The following is a 26,358-nucleotide window of genomic DNA, read 5'->3' as shown; positions in this document are numbered from 1 at the left end:
ACTATTAGTCAAGGCTGTTCCCCATCATCTGATGGCACAGTCAGAGGTAAGTCATGGGGGAATGATCCTATAGATGATGCTCTGTTCTTTGGACTTCCCTGCTTCCTTAAGTTCCAGCTTCTATGCCTGTGGAGCCAAAATCTGAGGGACAGGGTGCTCAGGTCGTCCCCGACTCTGCTGGTAGCTCAGTCCTCATACATACCAAACCATAGAAATGTGAACAAAAAAAAAAAAAAAAAAAAAAGAAACGTGAACAAGACTCAACATCACTCAGCATCAGGGAAATACAAGTCAAAACCACAATAAGATACCACCTCACACCAATCAGAATGGCTAAAATTAAGAATCCAGGAAATGACAGATGTTGGCAAGGATGGAGACAAAGGGGAACCCTCTTACGCTGCTGGTGGGGATGCAAGCTGGTGCAGCCGCTCCGGAAAACAGGATGGAGGTTCCTCAAAAAGCTGAAAGTAGAGCTGCCCTACAACCCAGCAATTGCACTAGTAGGGATTTACCCCAAAGATACAAATGTAGTGACCTGAAGGGGCACCTGCACCCCAGTGTTTATAAGCAACAATGCCCACAGTAGCCACACTGTGGAAAGAGCTGAGATGTCCATTGACAGATGAATGGATAAAGAAGACGTGGTGTGTGCACGATGGGATGTGACTCAACAATTACATTTACATTGATGTGGATGGAACTAGAGGGTATTACGCCGAGAGAAGTAATCAGAGAAAGACAATTGTCATATGATCTCACTCATACGTGGAATTTAAGAAACAAAACAGGATCAGAGGGGAAGGGAGGGAAAAATAAAACAAGATGAAATCAGAGAGAGACAAACTCTAAGAGACTCTTAACCACGGGAAACAACCTGAGGGTCACTGGAGTGGAGAGGAGTAAGGGAATGGGATAACTGGGAGATGGGCACTAGGGAGGGCACGTGATGTAATGAGTACTGAGTATTATATAAAACTGAAGAGTCACTGACCCCCACCTCTGAAGCCAATAATATACTCTATGTTAATTAATTGAATTTAAATTTTAGAAAGGGTACAAATCATTAAAAAAATATCTGAGCAAAGACAAAAACCATACTAAATCCAAATTCTGGAAGATCTATGAAGTTTTCTGTGAACACTAGGTGGAGACATTTAGTTCCTAGCTCATCAACCTCAAGCCCAGCACAACTCATCTTAGCAACAGACCTCGAAGTGAAAGTTGGGTGTAAGTAAAATGTCGATGAGCTGCAAAATACCTAAAAGGAACTAGAGGAGCTACTTTTTAAAGAAAACAACATCCGGGCAGCCCGGGTGGCTCAGCGGTTTAGCGCCGCCTTTGGCCCAGGGTGTGATCCTGGAGACCCGGGATCGAGTTCCACTTTGGGCTCCCTGCATGGAGCCTGCTTCTCCGCCTCTCTGTGTGTGTCTTTCATGAATAAATAAATAAAATCTTAAAAAAAAAAAAAAAAACATCCATTGCCATTCTATCATAAATATTGAGTTTAAGTATTTACCCAGCTCTGTCGACCAGGAGATCTAAAATTCTAGTTTCAAATTCCATTTAGCATACCTAACCTTATTTAAAAAAGGCAAAATTCCAGACCCAGCCCTCAGAGATGCTCGTTCAGCAGGTCTGGGGTTGGTCCAGAAGTTGGCATTTTTTTGGATACAGGTCGGAATACAGATTGCAGTGTTCGGAAACACCACTCTGGGTCCCAGAAGCATGTTATAACAACTCGTTCCTATTTTCATTGGCATCTAGAATCTCCTTGGACGAAATCAGTGTGTCTTGACCATACAGGTACTATTTCTTGAAGTCAGGATACTATTGTTAACAATTAAAATACAAAAACAAAAAAACAAAAAACAACAAAGGAAAAGCAATTAAAATACAGATTCTTATAAAGGGACCACTGTTCTTTGCTGCCACCCATTTCCCAAATCAAAGGCAGCTAAGATGACAACTATTATGTCGGGAGAGAATTCTGCTGTGTGGTAGGTGTCGGATGTTCCTACACTGCATTTTATGCATTTCTGTATCTCTGAAATATTTCATTAACAGAATTTTGGAGGAATCTTTGTGCTCACAATGGTCAGGAGCATAACAGTTGCCCAAACAGCTCATCTTACAGAGGAAGACAGCCACCACCCAAAGACAGCCAAAAAAAAAAAAAGTTCCTTGGGTTCATGAGCAGAAAACCTGAGTCTGGAAGCCACATCTTCTGACCCCATCCCGGTGCTGCTCTCGGTGTTGCCTAACATCTGTTCTTTTCACAGGGCCGGACCCTGGTTCCAGTAAAGCAGGTTATTCATTCATTCCTCCATTTATTCAACATACATGTAGTGAGCGCTTTGATGCGCAGGTAGCTCATCTTAGAACAGAAAGAAAAAGAGGAAGAACTAACTAGAAGTTGACCTCACACAATCTGGAACATGCTCAGGCTGTTCAGTGGAAAGCCTGCAGTGCCCCCCTCCCCCGCCCCACTTCCCTAACTCTTTCCCACCCCACTCACGCTCGCTGCTCCCATTTCCTTTGTTGCTTCCTACCCTGTTCCACACCCATAGACACAGGTCAGTGACCTGGGAAGGGCGCAGAATGCCAATGAGGTCACAAAAACATGGCAAGGGGGCCCCTCTGAACGTAGGGAGGGCTTTGGGGCAGGAAATATCTGAGTTCTTGCTGTCTGGAACACTGAGGAAGGGGAGAGAGGTTGCTCCAAACACAGATGTTCTCGGGGAGGGAGGCACTTCCAGCGTCAAGAGACCGGCACTGATGGCAGAGGGCAAATCAAACGGGCCCTGGGATGGCAGACAGCAGCAGCCTCAAGTGCAGGCAATTTTGGGCTGTGTGCTCAGGGGAGCCAGTGAGTGGCAGCTGCTCCCCGTTGGGAGGAGGAGACAGGCCCTGGAATACAGCCATCACTTTTTCCGACTGGGAGCATGTTGACAGGTCACGGGGAGCTGAACAACAACCCAAATGATTAAGGGGCCCGAAGGGGTGATTTATGGAGCAGGGTAAGTGGCACGACTAATAATAATCTACAGCTTTCAGGTTGCTTTTCCCTCTGCTAGCTCGCACGGCACGTTCAAAATACGCACTCGAGCCTTCTTAGTGAAAACCGAGGCAGAGGTAGGTGAAGGGCCACCAATACAGGACAGGCCCGACTAGGACCAATCCGACCCATCTGTCTTCCCTTCTAGATCTCTAACCCAGGTGCTCCTCCAGAGGGTTGTGTCTCATAATCAGGAAGACAAATATTAAGCTAGCCTTTCAGGGGAAGAAAGAAAAAAAAATGCTCCAGTAGAACTTGTACCTGTGCATGCATGCGTGTGCACACACATGCAACCAGAAGGAGCAAGAGTCTGCTGGTACTTAGGAGAGCCATGATTTGGGGTTTTCTTCTTCAGACCAAAACTGGTTATGAGACAATAATAAATCAATCTTTTCTTCCTTTCTTCCTTCCTTTCTTTCTTAGATTGTATTTACTTACTCATGAGAGACACAGAGAGAGAGTCAGAGAGAGAAGCAGGCTCCCTGCGGGGATCCCAATACAGGACTCGATCCCAGGACCCCAGGGATCACACCCTGAGCCAAAGGCAGACACTCAACTGCTGAGCCACCCGGGCGTCCCTCCTTCTAAGATATCTTTAAAAGAAGGCAATTGATCATGTGTTGCGACCTCCCAGGCCCCCTCAATCATTCGCCATGCTCACCCCACACCCACTTTGCAAAGTTAAGTGAAACCATTTCCAACAAGGGTTACAAAGTCCCCTGAAGCAGCCACGTTTGCACTCTTAGCTGTGTGACGTTGGGCAAAACACTCCACCTCTCTGGGAGCCCCCCTTCCCTTCTGTGAAATGAGGGGACTGGGCTAGATCACAACTGAGACCCTTCCCAGTTTTCAGTGGGACTCAGGCACTCCAACCCGCAGAGCCCTGGCAGCAGGCATTGATGGATGGGTCCATGCCCAACCCAGAAGCGACAGAAGAGGGTGGAAGGGGGCAAAAGAATGCACCAGACTGGGGAGGGGTCTCAAGTGGACAACAAATTATTAGAATTTTGCGCAGAAAGCAGGGGCTTGGGGGTTTCTTTCTTTATGGTTTTTGCAAAAAGTGAAGAGCAGAGAAGCAGATGCTGAACATAGTCCTGGCACCAGCACTGGAGATCCCAAAAGGACCGAGAGTAGAAATGGGAACCCCCAAGACAGACCAGGAGCATATGCCTAGTGCTGGGTTGTAGGAATGAAGAAAAGACGCAGAGGAGATTCCTGCAGAGACTGAGACGCAGGAGAAATAAAAGGTCTCTCAGTCCCCTGCCTGGAAAAAGGAGCGATGCTTTCAAAGATGACAGCACAGGTGAGCACGGGATGCTGGAGATGCTCCCCCTCGTACGGGGGAGGCAAGCAGAAGCAGGGCACAAGGCCTAGAAGGGACCCTGGAGGTCGTGCAGCCAGTTCCGAGGCTGCCCCTCTTCTTCGCCTCTCCCAGGTCTTTGTTCCAGGACTTGGACTCGTCAGCACAATGGGGAGGCGAGGGGAGGTTTGAGAAGCCTGGGTCTGCACTCATCCACGGGGGTCAGACGTTTCCAGGTCTACGGGGGATTTGGGGGGGGGGGCAATGGCAATGCCACAGTGGGCAGAACACGGGACCACAACGAACGTTCATGGTATAATGAAAGATATGAAGCAAAAGGGTCATTCTTGGGAGAACTGAAGATGCTACTTGAGAAGGACGCATTGGAGGGGTTCTTGGAGTGATGGTGTTGTCCCTGTCAAGTGACCATTCAGCCTTTAAGAGGGTGCCGGCAGTTGCGTTTGAAAAGCAGTTTTCTCACAATGAGTCTGAAATCTACTCTCCAAAGCTTCCGCTTAGGAGGATTCTCTAAAGTGGTGCTTCTCAAACCTTGAGGTCCATATGCCTCACTGGGGGGATCTTACCATGTTACAGACCTGAGGGGTGGGGATGGGGACATGGCTGTATCTCTATCCAGGGTCCAGGTGATGTTGACACTACTGGTCCACAGACCACACTTTGAGAGGCAAGGATCTAGAACCAGATTACACAAATCCAAAAGGTATTTGGAAATGTTACCTGTCTGAGCTAATGATCTCTAGAGGTTTTTTTTCTTTCTTTTTTTTTTTAATGCTAATATTCTATGATTCCTACCAATTGTAATGTCAATATCCTGGTTACATAAAAACTGAGACAGGGTGGTTTTTTAAAAAATATTTTATTTATTTACTCATAAGAGACACACAGAGAGAGGCAGAGACATGGGCAGAGGGAGAAGCAGGCTCCCTGTGAGGAGCCCGATATGGGACCCCGGGATCATGACCCGAGCCGAAGGCAGACACTCAACCACTGAGCCACCCAGGCATCCCTAGAGTGTTTCTCCTAAACAGCCACCTTTGATGGCCAAAACTCAAATTCTAATATGATAAAAGTGATTAAAAAAACAGTATCCAGAGCACAAGCTCCCAGAAGGGAGGGCAATTTGAAGAGTTATTGACTTGTTACCAAGCATAATAATTTTCTACTGTCAGCAGGTGCCAATATTTCCTCCAGATCCAAGGGACTGTGAAGTGCAACAAAGGTTCTCCACCTTGGCTGTGCAATGGGATCACTTGGCAGGCTGAAAAAAATACTAGTCTCTGGATCCCACCCCTAGAAATTCTGATTTCACTGGTCTGGTGTGCAGCCTGGACACTGGGATTTTTAAAAGCTCCCCAGGTGATTCTAAGATACGAGAGTAAGATGTAGCAGAATTGGAGAAATCAAGAGGCGAAGGAGGGGGTAAGGGGTAAATGCTGGCCATCCCATCATCAGAGTGGACTCAGATGCATCACATAATCTCTCCTCCCTCCCTCCCCAATTTCACGGTCGCTTCCAGCTCACTACCAAAGAGTTACTGGTTGTACAGAATTCTTACGTGCAACACCAAAAACGTGATCCAAAATAGGAAAAATTTTGATAAGTTGGACTTCATCAATATTTAAAACTTTTGTTCTGTGGAAGCCAGTCTGAAGTGAATAAAAAGACAAGCTAAGGATGGGGAGAAAATATTTGCAAGTTACACGTATCTGACAAAAGACATATCCAGATTATCTAAAGAACACTCAAAACTCATTAAAAAAAAATTCCAAGTAAAAATTGGGCGAGAGACAAACAGAACTTTGTCAAGGAAGGCAAAGAAGCTCGCAAAATGAAGCCAACAAGGTTTGGTGGCTGATTCGGTGATACTGTGTGACAGGAGGAACCGTAATTGCGGTGACTCCTGCCTAGGAAAGTAGGGTATGAGATTATTTTTGTCCATTGGAACTTCTGAAGTCTGCATCTTGAGTGTCAGGGCCTACTGAGACTCGTCCAGACCTCATCACAGCTCCCTAAGTCAACATATCCCCCCGTGGCAGGAATAATGGTTTCCCATGATAAGATGCTCAATATCATTAGCCATTAGGGAAATGCAAATGAAGAGCACAAGGAGATCCCACTTCGTACTAATTAGCATAGCTAAAGTACAGAAAAATATGCTACCACCACCAAGCACTAGCGAGGATGGAACTCACTTGGGCCTCTCACACGTTTGCCTTTGCCGAGGGAATGCCAGACACCACACCCGTTCTGGAAACTGTTCTGTAGCTTCTCATAAAGTCAAACACACACTTAACCATACAGCCAGCAATACCTCAGCTAGGGATTTACCCTAGAGAAATAAAATCTTATGTCCCCACAAATACTCCTATGTGAAACGTTCACAGCTCTGTTTATAATCACCCAAATTAGAAACAACCCAAGTATCCTTCCAACGGGTAAATAAACTATGGTACATCTATATACTGGAACGCTACGCAAAAATCCTAAGGACAATATGTGGTTCAAGGGTGATGTGTATCTTTGTTATTAAAAAAAAAAAAAAAAATCACAGGTGGGAATGCAAACTGGTTGTAGCCACTCTGGAAAACAGTATGGAGGTTCCTCAAAAAGTTAAAAAATGGAGCTACCCTAACCATCCAGCAATTGTGCTACTAGGTATTTACCCAAAGAATAGAAAAATACTAAATTTAAAGAGATACATGCACCCCGATGCTTACAGCAGCATTATCTGTAGTAGCCAAACCATGGAAATGGCCCAAGCGTCCATCGTCTGATGAATGGATAAAGATGTTGCACATATATTATATGATGGAATATTACGCAGGCATCAAAAAGAATGGAATCTTACCATTTGCCATGACATGGATGGAGCTGGATGGTGGTAGGCTACGTGAAATAAGTCAGTGGGAGTAAGATTTATGCCTTATGATTTCATCTATGTGTAGAATGTAAGAAACAAAAAAATGAGCAAAGGTGGGGGGGGAAGAGAGAGAAAGAGAGACAGAGAAACCAAGAAACAGACTCTGACTCTAGAGAACACACTAATGGTGAACAGAGAAGAGGTGGGTGGGGCGATGGGGAAACAGGTGATGGGGATTAGGAGCGCTCTTGTATGAGCACCGGGTGACATGTGCAAGCACTGGATTACTATATTGTACACCCGAAACTAGTATTACACTGTATGTTTACTAGCTGGAATTTTTTTTTTTAATTTAAAGTCACAGGTAAATTGGTTGGAAGGCTTAAAAAAAAAACTAATAAAAATGATCTACTGATTCACATAAAACCTGGAAGCACCTCAAGGACATGATGGCTTTGAATGAAAAAGGCAGTCTCAAAGGCTACATCCTGTACAAGTCCAGTTATAGGATATTCCCCCCAAAAGGCAAAACTAGTGACAGAGACCAAATGGGTAGCCGCCAGGGATGAGGGCTGGGAAGAGGGTATGGCTATAAAGGGACAGCTCCAGCAAGAGGGGGTGGTGGAGTCCGTTCTGCACCCTGACTGTGGTGGTGGCTACAAGAACCTATAGGCTCGGGTTTCCTGGGTGGCTCAGTGGTTGAGTGTCTGCCTTTGGCTCAGGGTGTGATCCTGGGGTGCCCGGATCGAGTCTCACATCAGACTCCCTGCATGGAGCCTGCTTCTCCCTCTGCCTGTGTCTCTGCCTCTCTTTCTGTCTTTCATGAATAAAGAAAATCTTTAAAAAAAAAAAAAAGAATCTATAGGCTAAAATTCATAAAACGATACCATAAAACCGATTTTGCCCTGTTGATTTAAAAAAAAAATGAAATTTAAATTTTTTTTAGTTTTAAATTTAAACTTGAAGCTAAAAAAAAAAAATAAAAGAAAACCAAAATGCTTTGGGCTGGATGAAACACCAGGATGGGGGGCATGCCTCCGACCTCCCCCTCTCCGGGAGCCCCCCCACACCTCCAAGGTGGGAATAGTCAGGAGCACTGTTCTCCACCCCCCCCACCCCCCGCAGTGCAAACCTGAGACAGATGCAGGCCCTCCCCGTCCCCAGCCAAGGGCAGGGCTTCCTGCAGGGCCCCACGGAACAGGGCAGGAGAACTTCAACTGGCCTGAGGAGATGGGGGAGATTTCGTGGCCACAGGGCGCCCCCGACCCCTGGGTCACACCCAGCCTAGCACCTGCTGGATCAACCGGCTGGGGCGACGGACCCCCTCGAGCTCACTCCACTGCTATGCGTCCAAGCCCGGTCAGCTCTGTCTGGTACCCTGGGCCTTCGGGAGGCCATTACTTCTGCCTTGGGGGGTGGACACCCCTTGCCTCCCTTTGGGAACTATAACCAAAACCGGACGTGTCTCTACAGGCCCTGGCACCCAGGGCCACACTCCAACAGGCAGAGGTGGCTTTCCAGCATTTCCTAGGCAGGAGCCGGCCACACACAGGGCACCATTGAGCCACCACCCTGTCTGCTCCTGAACACCTATCTGCCTTTTCCCCCAGTCCAGACCAAGCAAAGGCTCGCAGACGTGCGGTCAGACAAGAGGAGAAGCTAAACAACGAAGGCCCAGGGGGCAGCCAGTGGAGGGAAGCCCCAGGGGAGCAGCGAAGACAAGTGGCCATCAGCCAGCGGTGTGGGAGGAAGGGGGAAATCCAATGAACTGGGTTCTCCTCATACCCTCCCTCCCTAAGACCTTTATTCATGTTGCCGCCTACCCGGATCAGCTTCCACTTCTCGGAGCATCAGCCTCCTTGCTTCGCTCCCTGCACCAAGGTGTGGACGCCGCAAAGCCAGGAGGGTGGTGGGCTCCCCAGCGGCAGCCAGCCGGGCGTCTCCTGTTCCCCACGCAGGCCTGCCAGCGGGAGAGGGATTCGCTCTCACATACCCGAGTCTCTCACGACAGCCTTCTGGAAGTCAGAGTACTTCCCTCTTACCCCACTTCACCTTGGCCAGGGCTCACCAACTTGGCCTCACATCTTTTCTGTTTCTCCCCTTTATTTCAGGGGTGTCCTATGGATGATGCAGTGGGTGGAGGCGGCTCAGAAACCTCACCCCTGCACCCCACCACCATCCTCATCGTCTTGAAACACTACATAGAACAGTAGTGTTTCTATGACAACGCACTGCCGAACCAAGAGACCCATTACCCAATATTCAATACTCTCTGCCAATGGACCCAAAGCGGCCAGTTTCCTTCTCCTACCAAACTGCTCCCTGACACACGTGGTGTCTGAGCTGGACTCTTCAGAGCCTGAGGATTGGTGAGGGAGCCCCAAAGACCCCTCTCTTCTGGGCTGAAGGACCACACAGGCAGGGGTGCAGGGCCCCTCCTCCTGGAGCCCACTGTTCTCAGTTCAATATGTTGGTGTGCCACATAATATTGTTTGACAAGTGAGATCTTAACCTTTTAAAAGGAAAATCTGGGGTGGGGGGTGCCTGGGTGGCTCAGTGGTTAAGCATCAAGAGGGTATTTGTTGGGATGCTTGGGTGGCTCAGTGGTTGAGTGTCTGCCTTTGGATCAGGTCATGATCCCAGGGTCCTGGGACCGAGTTCCACATCGGGCTCCCTGCAGGGAGCCTACTTCTCCCTCTGCCTGTGTCTCTGCCTCTCTCTGTGTGTCTCTCATGAATAAATAAAATCCTTAAAAAAAAACAAAAAAAACAAAAAAAAAAACAACCCTGAAAGTCACTGACCTATTTGAAGTACAACGTTGCAACCGCTCAAATGCACTCTGGTTTATTCGCTGTCTCTTCTGAAGATACCAGGGATTTTTTTGGGTCTGTACCATTTCTTAGGTCATGACCACCCTAAAACGCCCTCAGTCCCTCCATCAACCCAAAGTATTCTCCTAAGTTCTCTTGCAAAGAGCACTTCATAAAAACCTGCGCCGACTGCCGAAACCTGAAGGGATTTCTTCCCTTCTGCCACGGCAATTAGCACTCAGGGGACTGGTTTTGTAACAATGCTATATATAAAATGCATCTCACACTCTTAACTGGGAACATGTCCTTTCTCATCTTTCTCAACCAGACTAAGTTCTTTGAAGGCAGGTGCTATATAGGTTCAGCTTGCCATCCAACGTAGCATCTGTTAGGGGGTTTTCGGCCAAACAGGAGGACTTGATCCGACAATGTAGAAAAAGCGCTCTGGCCGTAGCACTGAGACTATGAGGCCAGGGGAGGAAGCCTGGAACACGCCAAGGAGACCAGGGGGGGGTGAGAAAGTGTGCAAGTCACTATTGCACTACCCACACCCACAGGCAGACAGATCCCAGGCAGGAGGAGCACTGCCAGGGGGGCAGGCTCTTGGCCAACTGCCATTTAATTTTGGAGAGAGACAGTCTTCTGAATGCAGCCAAGTTCTCCTTCCATTTATTTTTCTCTTTTTTAAATATTTGGCTATTCTAACGGCTATCAAAAGGAGACTCAGCATCATCAAATCTGAGAACCGTAGCTTCAGGACCCTCAGGCTCCGAGCCCGACACTCTGAAAAGTTATTTGCGTTCAGGAAACAAGACTCCGCCTGTTTGACCTACTTCTCTGTTCCTAAGAGCTCAACAACTTTTAGGAAATCAGGCTACTGACTGGACCCACAGGTGAACTGCAGGCTTTCCTACTTTTTCAAAAGAAAATGGACAAGCAGGAAAGAACCGTAGCTACAGAGCCCCTCAAAAATTCCAACGGTCACCTTTATTCGTAGCAATCACCACATCGGGACTCCAAGTCAAAGGCTCTTCTATGACTAAGTCCCAAAATATTATGTCATCTTAACAATTTATTGGCTTGAATAATTGTGCCAAAAAAAGAACAATTTTTCTCCGGGCTAAAATGAGCCGAGTTCCTTTTATTTCTTCCCAGCCCTTTTCTGATCAGGATGATGCTCCGTTGTAATAATTACATTCAGATCACTGCTCAAAAATGAACGTCGATTTTTTTTTAAACTTGAAATGTGTTTATCCATTCCCGTTCCCAAAATATCAGCCATTATCTCTTTCTTAAAATGCTTCAAATTACTTCTCAGAAAGGTGTAAAAAAGGTCCCTCATTTCCTATCTCTGTATCTTCCCATTCCCCCTCCAGCCACTGCAAAGATAAAAGGAAATCCAATTTTAAAACAGGGACATTATATGTGATACTGAATAATTAAGATAACCAAGGATCTGTCAAGGGGTATTTTACCATTGGAAACTGGCTGCAAGGCCAGTGGCTGTTCCTGAATCCAATGGGCTTGAGTGACAGAGCAAGAGTCCTCCCTGGTGACAGACTGTGGACCTTCTAAGGGGTCAGGGGGGTAAAGGGGCAGCCAATGGGGCAGCCCTCTGGTGCGCCTACACATGGACTTGATACTGGACGTGCCTGGCTCCGCTACTCAGTGGGTCCTTTCGACGTGGAAACTTAACTCTACCGATCTGGAAATGTTCCTTGGGTTGTTTCTTTGACAATTTCCTATTTATTTTTTCAGTTTCAGAACTCATCAGATGTTGACCTTCCTAGAGCAGCAAATCTGAGAATCAATCTCGTCTCTATTTCTGTTCTCCTTTTTGGCTGTTTTTTTTTTTTTTTTTTTTTTTTCCTGAAACTTTTCAACCTTTCTCCTTTTTGGTTTGATTGTCATTTTTAATTTGAGAGAGTTCTCTGATTATTTCTTTTCCATAACACCCTGTTCATATTTTAGGATGTAGTGTCTCGATCTTCTTTAGAGGTTTTTGGGTTGTTTTTTTTCGGGGTTATTGCTCATCTCTGCTGTCTCCACTTCCTCCTTCCCTTTATTTCTGTCTCTGTTACATAGGGCAGTTTTCTCAAACGTCTCCTGATTTGGGGCCACCCGCCCCTATTTCAGAAGGAGGAAATCAAAATCTAACTGGAGTGTCCTGTGTGGGTCGCCAGGATGGCCTCTCTGGCCAGTGAGCTTCCACTGCACACCGATCAGGACTCAAAGTGAACTTCTAGTTGCCAAAACCAAATGTCAAGGCCCAAAGAGCTCTTCTCTGGGACCCTTCAATTTCTGCAGAGAAAAATCTTAACCATCAATATTCCAGAAACAGGAGGGGGGCTCTAGAGTCCCACCAGTTAAATACGAAGACTTCTACTTATGAACTTTTTATTTATTTTTGAGAGAGAAAGACCCAGCATGTGTGAGAGAGGAAGAGCATTTCAAGCAGCCTCCCCGCTGAGCAGAGAGCCTGATGGGGGTCTCGATCCCACAATCCTGAGATCACACTCTGAGCTGAAATCAAGAGTCGAATGCTTAACCGACTGAGCCACCCAGGCACCCCGACTTAACGAACTTTTTAAAACTGTGGTACCTTACCCTGTTTGTGCAACAACTGGTACGTCCATGTATTGAGCCTGTCCAAAGTTTTCCCTCATCCGTCAACTCACCTGTCACCTGAAGTGGCCTCTGTTCAATTAAAGCCACCAACACACCCATGAATTCCATGTTTTAAAGAGTCATTGAAACCTTTTTATCAACCATTTCCTCTCCTGTTCTTTGCCTTAGTGGTTATTTCAGTGAGGCTTCGGGACAGAGTGGGTGATAAACACATACAGCCAATCCACTAGGTTTTATGACCACTCAAGTGGTCTGAGAAAATTCTATAGGATTCTCTGAACCAATTTTCGTGATACTAAAACTCTAACAGAAGCAGCCTCCCCCTCTTGAAATATTAGTCTGGAAGGACTGTTACATTAATGGCACAGATATAGCTCCTTGACCCACCTGCTAGTTTTTCCACTGACTGCAGGCCTACCACACATAGTTCTCTTTATTTGGCTGTGTCTAAAAAATCCCTATAATTACTCACTACATGTCATTATGATCTGTCTGTATTTGTCTAATGACTGTCACAAGAGCCAGACGAGAACCAGATGGACCGCCTCCACCCACATCGTGCTACAGAAGAGGGCAGCTCTCATGCTCGGGGCCTGGTATCATAATGCAATGGTCCCATGCCCTTCAGAAACTATTCAAAGGGTTTGAGTCTTCCATGTGCCTTCCTAAGAAGCCACTTCACCACTAACGTAACTACAGAATAGTTGTGACATTACAGGCTAACGTTCTAGGCCTACAACTGAAATGTGTGTCTTTTAGGAAGAAAAGGGCAGAAGATGAGAATTACAAGAACTCTGGTGAAATGCTTTAACAATCAATAATTCTTCTATCAGGATTAGTCAGAAACCCAGCCTTCAACAGAAGGCAATGCAGAATTATTCCAGAATACGAAGACAGACAGCCCTTAGGTCGAGGACTTCAAAAACAAAAGGAACTGCAGGTTTATTACTCAGTAGTGAGGAAATGCCACCAACCAGATGACACACAGGACTTCACAACAATGAGATTAGACAACAATGAGATTAAAACGTAACCCTCTGGGTGCCTGGGTGGCTCAGTGGTTAGGTGTCTGCCTTTGGCTCAGGTCATGATCCTGGGGTCTTGGGGTCCTGGGATCAAGTCCCACGTCGGACTCCATGCTTGGTGGGGAGTCTGCTTCTCCCTATACCCCTCTCCACTGCCTGTGCTCTCTTTCTCTCAAATACAAAGAATAAAATGTAATCTTCCTATAGCCATGTTAGAGGGCTGGTAAAAGTCCATCACCAACAGGTGTTGCTATCATCAGAAAGATTGGAAAGGAATTTAAAGGGAAGTATTTTTTTTAAAAGATTTTTATTTATTTATTTATTTGACAGCAAGTGAGCAAGCACAAGCAGGGAGCCCGATGTGGGGCTCAATCCCAGAACCCTGAGATCATGACCTGAGCTGAAGGCAGACACTTAATGACTGAGCCACCCAGGTGACCCTGAAGGGGGGTAATTTTCTTACCAGGCAATTCATGGTTATGGTATCTTCCTGGGGAACCACCAAAACTCATCTGGCATTTCCATACCCATCCCCTAGGCTTGGTGATATTCTATTACTGGCAGTTCTCTTTTCTGTTAACTCTTCACTTGTTTGATATTTGGCTTCCTGAATAAACATGGAGACGTAGTTGGACTCAAGACCTAGTTTAGAAATAAAAGCGACAGGACCTAGAGCTGGATTGGGTGTCAACCAGGAGAACAAGCCAAGAACGGAGAGGGAGGTTTCTCATATTTGTGCACCTGTAAAGATGGTGGTGACAGCGACGAGGATCAGGATAACTAGAATAAAAACAGAGTTTTGGAGGAAGAGCTGGATTCTGGACATGACAATCTTGAAGTATCTTTGAGAAATCCAAGAGGAGAGGTCAAGTAGGCAGTGGGGAATATAATCAAACTTTGCCATCTAAGCCAGAAATATAAATTCTCGATTGCCCATGTATAGCTGTGAATGTAAGGAGAGTACCCTAGGGGAAAGTAAAGAGAGAGAATGCCATGCTTACGGACTATATAATAGGAAGGTCCACTTCTCTACGAAACGGTAAGAAAATGCCATTGCGTAGACCAAAATGGTTGGCTACCAACAATTTCTATATCTGGTCCAACCCAATAGAAAGAACGGGCAGAGAGGGTAAGATCAGGAGAGTATGTGTAAGCCAAAAAATTTAAAAGAGACGATGATGGTCAGTGGCGACAATGTTCCTGAGAAATCCGAGAGGATGACTGAAAATATCCAACACATTTGGAGACCAGTTCCTTCAACAAGACTTACTCTGTTTAAGATGAGAGAGCAGTGAGAGATTTAGGGTATGGGCAGCCAGTGAGCCATTCTTCTCAAGATCAAACAAGATAATATATCTAAAGAGATTAGAAGGGTGCCTGGCTCATTTAAAGGGCTTGATAAATGGGTTAAGTGATGAAGTGACTTTTTTTTTTTTTTTTTTTTAATGCGACTAGTAAGATTACTGGTCGCTTTTTAAACCTCCCACGGCACTTTAAACAAAGCTTTGTACTTAGCTGGTACTCAATAAATATTTTGGATGTGATAACTGTTAAGTAGGAACAAAGGGATGCTAAATCATTCTATTCTACATAATTTGCAAATAAAGTAGCTATGAATTCTTGGTGCACCAGATGCCCTAATCTTCCCTTCATAAAAATATAAGCTAATCTAAATATGATTCTGTGTTCTTCATTCCTTCATGCAGCAAATTAATGAAATCTTCTATTAGAATATCACTAGATTACTACCCATGATGAAGCTACTCCCTTACACAGACACACAGACACACACACAGGAAATCTGGCCTAAAAGGAAAACTGGCTATGTTTTGTGACATGATTCATGGTTGTGAGATTTAATGAGGACACCACGGAGCGCCTCCAGCAGCTGAAAACAAAGCTGATCTTAGAAAAAGGAGCTGGTCTTTGCTGTAGTCAATGAAAGAATGAGAGCTTCTGGAATATTTCAGAAAATACACCAGCCCTAGGTTAGGTGTTCTGTTCCTCTGGTTTACCTTCATAGTAATCGATGCCGCTCCTATCCACAGGTACAAATTTTGCAGCTTGAAGGACCCGATATCTAACCACTATGCAGAGTGCAAGGTCAAGAGAACCTCAGAAAATCAAAGTAGATGTGGGCTCCTGCAGGGGTCTTCACTTACTTCCCTCGAGGACAAACCCAGGGTGATTTGCACTTTTTGCATTACCTGGAATGGCCTCTGCCCATCTGCTGCTTTCCCTACCAGGTAAGGCTCCCTTTCACACACCCGCTCTCTGCCAACACACATTCACTCATTCTATCAGGCCCAAACATCCCAGATGCCCCAAAATAAGAGTCACCCCCTTCCTCTGAATTCCTAGCACTCTGTCCATAATCCAATTTCAGCATCTATTTAGGTCGCAATTTTGTGTTTTCCAGTCTTTGCCCCAGCTCTCTCTTCCAAATGGACATTGTGCACAGCACAGCTGAGATCTGGGGCGCACTTGTCTTACTTCACTCTGAACACCTGACACATAACTGATAACAAATGGCTGTTGGATAGATGGTATTTTTCTAACAAATCGGTAACCTGATTTAATGCATCAAATTAGAAGGGCAACAAGCCAGGGACGGTAGCTTCATTTCCTAGGGCTGCTGTAACAAACTACCACAAATTTAGCAGTTAAAAAGCGCCACAAATTTAATCTCTTACAATTCTGGATACCAGAAGTCTGAAATGAGTCTGCAGAGTGGCATTCCTTCTGGGAAATCTGGTTTTCTCCACCTTTTCAGTTTCTAGAGGCTGCCTGTGTTCCTTAGCTTGTGGCCTCTTCATCAAAGCCAGCAGGGTGGCGTCTCTGAAACCCGTGACCCTCCGGCCGCGCTCGCATAAGGACCCCTGTGATCATCCTGGGCCCATGTGACAATGCAGGACAAGTTCCCAACTAGAGACCCCTAACTTACTCCCATTTGCAAAACTCCTTTTACCCTATGAAGTGACACTTGGACTTGGTATCTCTGAGGGGGCGTTATTCAGCCAAACACAGGGAGGCGCACACAGACAGCTGCAAAAAGTGCCAAAGACTTAAAAGCAAGGGACAAAACCAGAAAAAGGTAAAAAGTAAAGGAAAACTGAACAACAACAACAAAAAAATAGAGCAACCTATGTCCTATAAAATGGGAATAAGTTAGCACTCTGCTCCCTTGAGGACCTCCAAGGGGGGGGGGGGGCTCTTCATTGTCTCGGTCCAATATTACAAACAATTAAAAAAAATGACTTTGAGTCATGAGAAAAATGTTCATTTCATTCTGTGAAGTCTAAGAAAAAGCAAGAGAGATCATGAAATTATTTCAATTAAATGATCATTAATTTTGAAAGGTAAGACTCAGAGGAGGATGCTTGAGTTCCCCGAAAATTTTACTTATATGGAAAATGTTCTCTGGTGTCAAATGGGATTTAGGTTATAGACTACATGTTTGGGTCCCTCCAAAATTCTCATGTTGAACTCCTACCTCTTCTAGGGATGGTATTAGGATGTGAGGCTTTGGGGAGATGATGAGGTCATAAGGCTGGTATCCTCAAAAATAGGATAGTGGGGACACCTGAGTGGCTCAGTGGTTGAGTGTCTGTTTTTGGCTCAGGGTAGGATCCTGGGGTCCTGGGATCGAGTCTCACAATGGGCTCCCTGCAAGGAGCCTGCTTCTCCCTCTGCCTGTGTCTCTGCCTGTCTGTGTCTCTCACAAATAAATAAATAAAATCTTTTTTTAAAAAATAGGATTAGTGCCTTTATTTTTAAAAAAGACCCTAGAGAGCTCCCCCGCCCTCTCTGCCGGGAAAGGATACAATGCTTGCAACCTGGGAAAGGGCTCTCACCAAACCTGACCATGCAGGATCTTAGACTTCCAGCATCCACAACTTTATGGTTGTGAAAACTTCTGGTGTTTATTTATTTTTATGGGTTTTATTTATTTATTCATGAGGTTCAACTTTTAAATCAGTGATAACTCCCACTTTTATTCTGGAGGTTCATGAACCTCCAAGACCACTTCTTTGAACAGGACCACACTCTTTGGATGCGCCAGCGATGGTATGGCTGCTTAATGGGACTCTGGCTCTGATGAGTTAGTCCCAACTTGTCTCTATTACTCACTACATGTCACAGTTAAAGCATATTTAAATGCATGCAACTTAAGCTATAGGTCTACCCCATATCAATGCCTATACATTACATGCATTACAAATTCCTATTTGTATTAATGCTGACATTCCAAGTCTTTTGTATCTAGATACCAAACTCGGGAGACATCTATTTTTCCCTCTTTCCTTCCATGGACAGTCGGGACTTGATTTCATAGGTTTCAAGTTCCCACCCTACAGACCTGGGAATCCAGATGATCTACAGTCCAACTGTGAAGGATTTATTTCACAATCAAATACACATGGCTTCACAAACACACACTCACTCCATATGGGCTGTCCAGGACTCCTACACAAATGTACTTTCCTCCCGGCCATATATTTTTCAAGTTGCTGACAACAGAGCCCCATTAGCAACTTCATAGGTAAAGCTGGGCTCTATCACTGGCCTTGATATATGGCACTCTTGGTGGTCACTTGGCCCCATTCATACCCATGACATCATTGTTTCCATAGAAACAACATCACTACATTTTCAAAGGGGCGAAAACTACAAGGGATTCTGAACGAAGACAAAACCCAAACAATGCCATTGGAATATGTGGGCTATTAGCTGGCATGCTTTTTAAAGGGTGTCTTAGTTTCTCTGGGGCTAAAAAACAAAACACCACAATCAAAGTACAAATTTTAAAAATTACAAATAAATGGAGAATAAATGCAGATAGGATAGACAGCTGCTAAAATTTCTTTTGGAAATATATTCCACTTTGCTTTGTCCAAGTTAGAGTTAAGACATTTAACTTTTCTTAAAATAAGCCCCACTGCCCCGTAATAATGCAGGCATGTTAAGGTTTGAATGCTTTTAAAAACATTTTAAAGTTTCTGAGTTAACATCATTGAAAGTAAATATTAATTTTTTCGGCAGTTCAGCTAAGAATAATAATTTCATAGGCAGTCAAATTCCCCCCAAAAAATATGAGAACCAAGCCACAATCATGTGAACACTGAACAATGGAGCTGTTATTTATGAAATTGGACACAAAGAAAAGCAAAGTCAAACCGCTACATAAAATTTGAACAGAACCTTTTCAAAAGCAATCACGAAAATGAAAAATTCATGGAGAAGAAAATCAGGCACTAGTACCATCCTCTGATTCTTTATATAAATGTAAGAGATTTCATCGGTAATGCTAGGAACGGCCTGCTGTGCTTATGGAGAGAAACCAGCATTCTTTCAAGTGTCTATAATTAATAGTCTGATTTACAACTCCAGAAACATCTTAGGAATGCCTTTCTGGATGTGGGATCGTCTTTTCAAAGACGAAAAATGTTGCCCAAATCAGTCACCCAAAAGCAATCTAACTCAGAAGAGATGAAAAGTGCACCGGGGTGTATTCTCAGGGAGAGACCACATGTGTGCAAATACGGGAGCTCTCTGCCCCAGATAATGACAGTGATAACCAAACAGCCGTATCCGAGGTCACGGGTCCTCTCTAGTCTCCCTGACCGGGGGCAAGTATGTAAACCACAGTTTCCAAGCTGCGGGGAAGAGAATTCATAGAAGCAACTGACCATCATCCTACACACACCACTGTGCACCCCCACAGCATGCCCTGCCAACCAGCGACCATGCTTCACCACTGATCTAGGTCAAACCCACTAGGCTTATTATGCACGTAAACCAAAGTATTGAATGGCAATAAACCCCACAGAGACTCATTTATTTATCCTAGTGGCGGGCTTGTCTGGGGCCATCCTTTCCTTCCCTGAAACTCACACGCAGGAAGTCGCATACAAAAATACCGATGGCACAGAACGACCAGCCACACCTGTCAGAACATGCTTAGAAAGGAGGCTCACGATTTAGCCAGTGGACAGTTCATGGCCAATTTTTTAAACAACCAAAACAAAGCCGGGTGGCAGAGGGCATGCGACTCTTAACCCTGGGGGTTGTGAGCTGGGACACTGGGCGTGGAGCTTACTTTCAAAAAGTAAGCAAAACAAAGCAGTAAATCTGGCACATTTAGTTAGTGGAGTTGTTTCAAGGGAGAAATGTCTTCTCTGAAACCTGGATAAAAAAAGAAACCTCTACGGCCAATAGAGAAAATCTGAAGAGCTAAATGGCTACATCAGACCCAGCAACCAAGGGGCTGCAACCCGAAGACGGCAATCTGGGCCTCAGGACTCTACACAAGCCGATGGCCACCTCCCCTCTGCTGCTGCCCTCACCCCACTACCACCACAGGCGACGTTGCCTTGGATGGTTTTAACGTGTGTACCAGATTTGAACCTGGTTCTCTTACTGCCCGTGAGCCCTCTCCAGCAGCACTTATTTGAACAATCACAGACCCATGTGGACAGAGACCCATCGGCCTCCCCTGTCCCCCTCAATGTGTCAACACCCCTTGGCTTTTGGCAAGTTCTGGCCAGAGCTCTCTTTTTAAATACTCCTCCAACCAGAAGGTTCTGTGGCATCGGTCACAGACTCGAAGCCTGAACGTGGGAAGCTATGCAATAAGCTAAGGGTTTATCATCTTTGATACCCCACCCGACCCCCATCTGTGCCTCCATCTCCCATGGAGGGTGGTCCATTCCCCTCTAACACCCAAGCTTTCCGACTAACCCCTGGGAAAGGCCCCAACAAAAGTCACCTAGAATGATCTGAAGGAAGAGAAGAACGCTCTAGAAGTTGAAGGTGCTGAGGAAGTGTTAAATCACAGGCCTAGAATCATTAAGACATCATCTAAAACAAGCGGTTTCCTGAATTTGGGACACATTCGGGAGGACTGTAGGCATCCAGCTCTAGCTGTTGGGGTAAAATAGCCAAAACCCCCAGCTCCGACCAAATGCATGCAGGACTCGAAGGCTCCATGAGAAAGGACTCTTGCATCAGCCACCACTCCCTTCTTAAAAGACATCGTCACTCCATGTAACAGGCCACACATTGTGTGTGGTGTTAGGAGGAAAGAAAGCAGGGAGGCGAAGGAGAAAGCAGGTGCAGTAAGGGGAGCAAAGCGGGCGCGCCGGCACCGTATGTACAGAGTCGGGTCGGAAAGGAAACAAGACGTTGAAGTGTCCACGCCAGGGTAGCTGTCTGGCCAACAGCCGAGAATCCCAGGGACTCACAGGAGTTAGAATATGATAAAGACTGGGCGCCTGGGTGGCGTAGTTGGTCAAGCGCCCGACTCTTGACTTTGGCTCAGGTCAAGCTCTCAGGGTCGTGGGATCGAGTCCCGTGTCGGGCTCCACGCTGGGTGTGGAAACTGCTGGAGATCCTCCCTCTGCCTCTACCCCTCCCCGCCTCCCTCTCTTAAAAAATAAATACAGACTTTTTGGAAGGGGAGCAAAATGCACTGGAAGACCAAGTTCAGCCTAGAAGCCAAAGTGAGGAAGGCGGCTGCCGGGATATTGGCCGACGCATCAGAAGGCAGAGGAGCCGCACCACCAGCCCTCTGCCTCGGTGCCAGGCGCGGTCTAGGGCCGGACTACGTCTCTGCTGGACGCTATTTCCCCAGTCTCCTCTCTCTTCCAACTTATCCAATCCTCATTTACCGTATTCCTACCGTGAGAGCAAAGGCGAGCTTGCTCACACAGAAAATAATCAACGGGCACAGGTGGTTTTTCAATGTTTCTCTTGCGTGCGGGTCAAGAGTCATGCATCGAGTGCACGAGGCCGCAGGTGTCATTCCCCAAAGGATCCATGCGACCTGTTCATGCTACGGCCGTGATTACAGCTCTCACCTGGGCTGGACGGCCACCCTGCTCAGCCCCTGACCCGCAGCAGTGGAAGGTCACGGAAAGAGGAAATTAGAAACACGCGGCTAGCTTACAGCACTTCGTGATCTACCCTGTTTAAAAAAGAAAAAAATAATCTTCATCCACAAACAACTCCCATCTGAAATCTGTCTCTTAGGCCAGCCACCTGGGTCTTCTCAGCACGAGAGGGAGGAGAGAGAACAGTTTGGGGACGGCTCTGGGGTGCTGACCTGGACGGGGCCAGGACCAGCTGGAACAGGCAAGCACAGCAAAGATGCAGATCCTGCTTCCAGGGGACAAACCGTTGTAAAAGCTCCAGCTCCCGGGGAGGTGGGGGTTCGGCCGGGGGGTGGGGGTGGCAGGGAGTGACCAATCTATAATACCAACCCTGGAAGCCATCTCAAAAAAAAATAAAATGCTCTTCAAGGTCATCTGGAGCGCCTTCCAGTTACTGGAGAACAGCCTGACAGATGCTAATTAACCCTCCTGATTCCACAGCCCCCAGGGACATGTAAATGTGTTTAACTGATGAGCACTTTCAGTCTGTCCTATTCCTGGAGCTCTAAAGGCTTTTTAAAGGGCCTCTGCAAGGAAAGCATTCTGGTGGCATCATAGACTGTCTGAACTTAAGTGGCCCTCCCGGAGCCTCCTTGGGGAGGGAGCAGGAACAGTAGAAAGAAGATTGGCGTTGGAAAAGATCTGGATCAAAAAAAAAAAAAAAAGGAAAAGATCTGGATCCAAATTCCAGATGGGACATCTACGAGCTACGAGAGCTGGAGCTCTGGCTCAGTTTCCCTTTCTAGAGAAGGAGGACACCCCCACCCACGCCACGGACCATGTGGACAGAATGCCCCGCCTGGTCCCCAGCTTACAGGGGTCTCCAGTGACTCTCTGCAAACTGTGCATTGCTAGAAAGTACGGCAGCAGTTGGTCATTCAGAACATACTATGTTCACATCCCTTGTCCCTGTAACCACACACCGATCCCAGCCTCTCGTGACAGGCCACCCACCACAAAACACGCTCATGAGGCATCTCTGGGCTTCCCGCTCCTGGCTGTAAAAGGACCAACATGTATTTGCCTCATCCTAGCCAGCAAGGTCGGGGTGGAGCCCCCCGGGTGGAAGCTTCTCAGGCTCTGAGTCACACACCAGGCCCCCGGATGGCCCCTGCTTGGGTGTGCCCACTGCCCCAGAGCCGACTTCAAAGCCATCAGCCTCTGCCCGGTTCTGAGAGCCTTCAACTATGTTCTCGTCTGCAAACCTCAGGAACAAGCCGCACGCTTCCTCTTTCAAGGTCCAACACACAGCAAGGAGGCCCAGGGTGGTTTCTCTACACTGTGAAATGTTAATGAGAGGACTCCATCAGCTTGAACAGTCAGATGGGCTTCAAAATTATAAACACTCAGGACGCCTGGGTGGCTCAGCAGTTGAGCATCTGCCTTCAGCCCGGGGCGTGATCCTGGAGACCCAGGATCGAGTCCCACGTCGGGCTCCCTGCATGGAGCCTGCTTCTCCCTCTGCCTGTATCTCTGCTTCCCTCTCTCTGTGTCTCATGAATAAATAAATAAAATCTTAAGAAAAAAGACAAAAACAAAATTATAAACACTGTGGGAGCCAGCGTGGCGTGCGGTGGGGAGCGGGGCGCAGCAGCTTTAATGTTTGCCCATTCATACACATGACAGCAGGTCACCTACTAAAGCCACTCCGCATCCGCATCACCAGAAATCCCAACTCTAGGAGATCTTGACTTAAAACTATGTAGAGGCAGTGACACAGGTATCTCATTAGACAAAAATGGTTTAGTACGCATTTTAGAGACAGGAGAGCCAAGTTGCCCCAAATCACAAAGCTCCAGAATCTGGGAATCTTTACCTTCCCCTTTTCCTCTCTGACCTCAAAGGAGCCTCTGTAGGATGGAACATGATCTCCCTGAGACAGGAATGATCCCCTTACAAGACCTGCCTGCTTAGTTTCTAAATTTGTGCATTTAAAAAAAAGATCCATCTTCAACTGCTTATCTGTGTCAGCAGAAACACTTATTAAAAACTTGGCTTGCAAGATAAAAATGAACATATTTATTCTTTAAAAAGTAAGAGTAGTTTGTTCATGGTTGAAAAACCGAACTTTCTCACAAAATGTCATCCACAAAGATGGCTACGTTTGCTCAGATCTCAGCATTAAAAACACAAGGATAACACCTTTATAGCTAGGAATCCAGGATTGAGGGACATGCCTAAACTGTCACTTATTTTTAAACTGTTCTGAGAAAGGGCTAGTATCCAAGATTCAAAAAGAATTTATCAAACTTGACACCTAAGTAACAAATGATCTAATCAAGAAATGGCCAGAAGACACGAACAGACATTTCTCCAAAGACGACCTGCACATGGCCAACAGACACATGAACAAATGCTCGACATCACTCAGCATCAGGGAAATACAGATCAAAACCACAATGAGACACCACCTCACACAGGTCACAATGGCTAAAATTAACAAGTCAGGAAACAACAGATGTTGGCGAGGATGTGGAGAAAGGGCAACCCTCTCACGCTGCTGGTGGGGACGCAAGCTGGTGCAGCCGCTCTGGAAAACAGTAGGGAGGCTCCTCAAAAAGTTAAAAATAGAGCTACCCTATGACCCAGCAATTACACTACTAGGTACTGACCCCAAAGATACAAATGTAGTGACTCGAAGGGGCACCCGCACCCCAGTGTTCATAGCAGCAATGTCCACAGTAGCTAAACCATGGAAAGAGCCCAGATGTCCATCGACAGATAAAAAAGAGGCGAGATATATATACACAAGGAAATATTACTCAGCCATCAGAAAAATGAAATCTTGCCATTTGCAATGACGTGGATGGAACCGGAGGGTATTACACTGAGCGAAATAAGTCAGTCAGAGAAAGACAATTATCATCTGATCTCACCCGTATGTGGAATTTAAGAAAGACAAATCGTAAGGGACTCTTAACCATAGGAAACAAAGCGAGGGTCGCTGGAGGGAAGGGGGGTGTGGGGATGGGGTAACTGGGTGATGGGCACTAAGAAGGGCACGTGAGAGGCACCTGGGTGGCTCAGTGGTTGAGCGTCTGCCTTCGGCTCAGGACATGATCCCGGGGTCCTGGGATGGAATCCTGCAGCGGGCTCCCCGCAGGCAGCATGCTTCTCCCTCTGCCTGCGTCTCTGCCCACCCCGTCTCTTGTGAATAATTTTTTTTTTTAAATCTTAAAAAAAAAATTAAAGAAAACGTGACAAGCATATAGAAGTCTGAATCTGGACATTCTGCATGGGCATCGACCCCCCTCCCAGGGGGGTTCCATTTCACCTGCATCACCCCCTTCTTCCCAAGGACAGCAGACGACACCCCACTCCGCCAAGGAGGAGACGGCACGTATATCCTGCCCTCCCACAAGGCGGAGGGAATCCCAGGGACGTCAGAAGAGCCCACGGTGTCAATGAGATGGAGCTGCCCAGCGCGGCTGCTTTGCTCCTCAGGGTTGGCAGACACGCCGTCTCAAGGCCCATCCATGCTCCACCAGTGGATATTCTATCTCAATCTACCCTTAACCTGTTTCTGGGGGGCTGGGAGGAGGCTTACAACTTTGAGACTGAGTCCTGCATTTAAGGGTCAACAGAGCCAGGCAAGCTGCCTTCAGCAATTAACAGGCTGGAGGACAAGGTCCTTGGAAAGAGAAAACTAGATCTGTCCCCCTGGGGAAACGGGCAGAGGGCTCAGGCCTGGAAGCTGGGCAGAACCTGGGAGAAAGCAGGAGAACACCTTGGCTGTCTGGCCTCAGACTGACCCTAAGCTGTGCTCTGAGGGTCGGTAGGAGGGAAGAGATAGAGCCTGGGCCCCCGGAACCGCCTGTCAGCAGCTGGCGTGACCATGGGGAAGGCGCTCCGCCCTGCAAATCTCCACTTCGTCATCTGCAAAGGGCTCTGCCGAGCAGGGGTCAGCATGACCATCACTTCTTCTAGAAAGAGGTTTCCAAAGGGTTCAGTCCCTCCATCCTGCACATGAATCCCACCACGGAGCTGCTGCTTTAGTGGAGCTTGGCTGAATGTTCACACACGTGTGATGACCTGATTGGCCCTTGATCCTCTGATCTGTCAACTTCATCGGGGCAGGGACGGTGCACTTTTTAAAAACCCTCACAGTTGGTGCCCCAAACGCCCAACAGCACATGCGGACACGTAGGAAGTTTCAAATTAACACATGTTGACAATTGAATAAATGATTAATTGAGCTCCTGAATGTGAAAATGATCTACAAAACAAGAGGCACAATGGAAGCGTTTGTGATGGATACTTGGTGTGGATGATGACAAGAGAATTAATCCTCTTAGCTGCTGGAAACCATTCTGCTTTCATTTAAGTAACAAAATTGCTGCATTTGAAGGACACCATAAGGAGAGGGGCTCTTACAAGCTATCCCATGGTGCCCTATTTCAGGATTCTCTTCATGATCATGCCAAAATATCCAGCTCATCTGTGTTCAGAAGCAGTACTGCTTTATTCTGATCCATTGCTGGTCACTGTGGGAGACTTGGTTGAGTCATCCGGGTTTTAAAAGGCAAGAGGTCTACTGCCTAAATCTGCTGGGCATCTGGTGTTGGACCAAAGACAATGCATTCTGGACATGGGCTAGGCTGAGAAAAGCACCCCACGGCCCACCGACCCCCACATTTACTTGAATCCAACTCTATACCCAAACTGCCATGGGCACCAGGAACCAAAGGAAATTGCAGTGGCCAGAGCCCGGGAGAGCTTGCTCCC

General features: G+C 46.6%; 1 protein-coding gene across 14 annotated transcripts in view; it reads right to left on the bottom strand.

The window, feature by feature from the left end:
* Window positions 1-26,358, bottom strand: part of NOS1AP (nitric oxide synthase 1 adaptor protein) — a 277,936-nt gene that overhangs the window by 85,935 nt on the left and 165,643 nt on the right. The window contains exon 1 of one of the 14 annotated variants that reach the window (XM_077887293.1): window positions 25,386-25,503. The exons of the other annotated variants lie outside the window; for them this stretch is intronic. The gene's annotated coding sequence lies outside the window, so the exon portion shown is untranslated. Of the gene's footprint in view, window positions 1-25,385; window positions 25,504-26,358 lie in introns of those variants that run through there. 14 annotated transcript variants of the gene reach the window in all.

The sequence above is a fragment of the Canis aureus genome, chromosome 38 (assembly GCF_053574225.1).
Source record: "Canis aureus isolate CA01 chromosome 38, VMU_Caureus_v.1.0, whole genome shotgun sequence".
Classification (NCBI taxonomy): domain Eukaryota; kingdom Metazoa; phylum Chordata; class Mammalia; order Carnivora; family Canidae; genus Canis; species Canis aureus.
The sequence above is the reverse complement of the archived record's forward strand: the minus strand, read 5'-3'. Positions and strand labels throughout refer to the sequence as shown.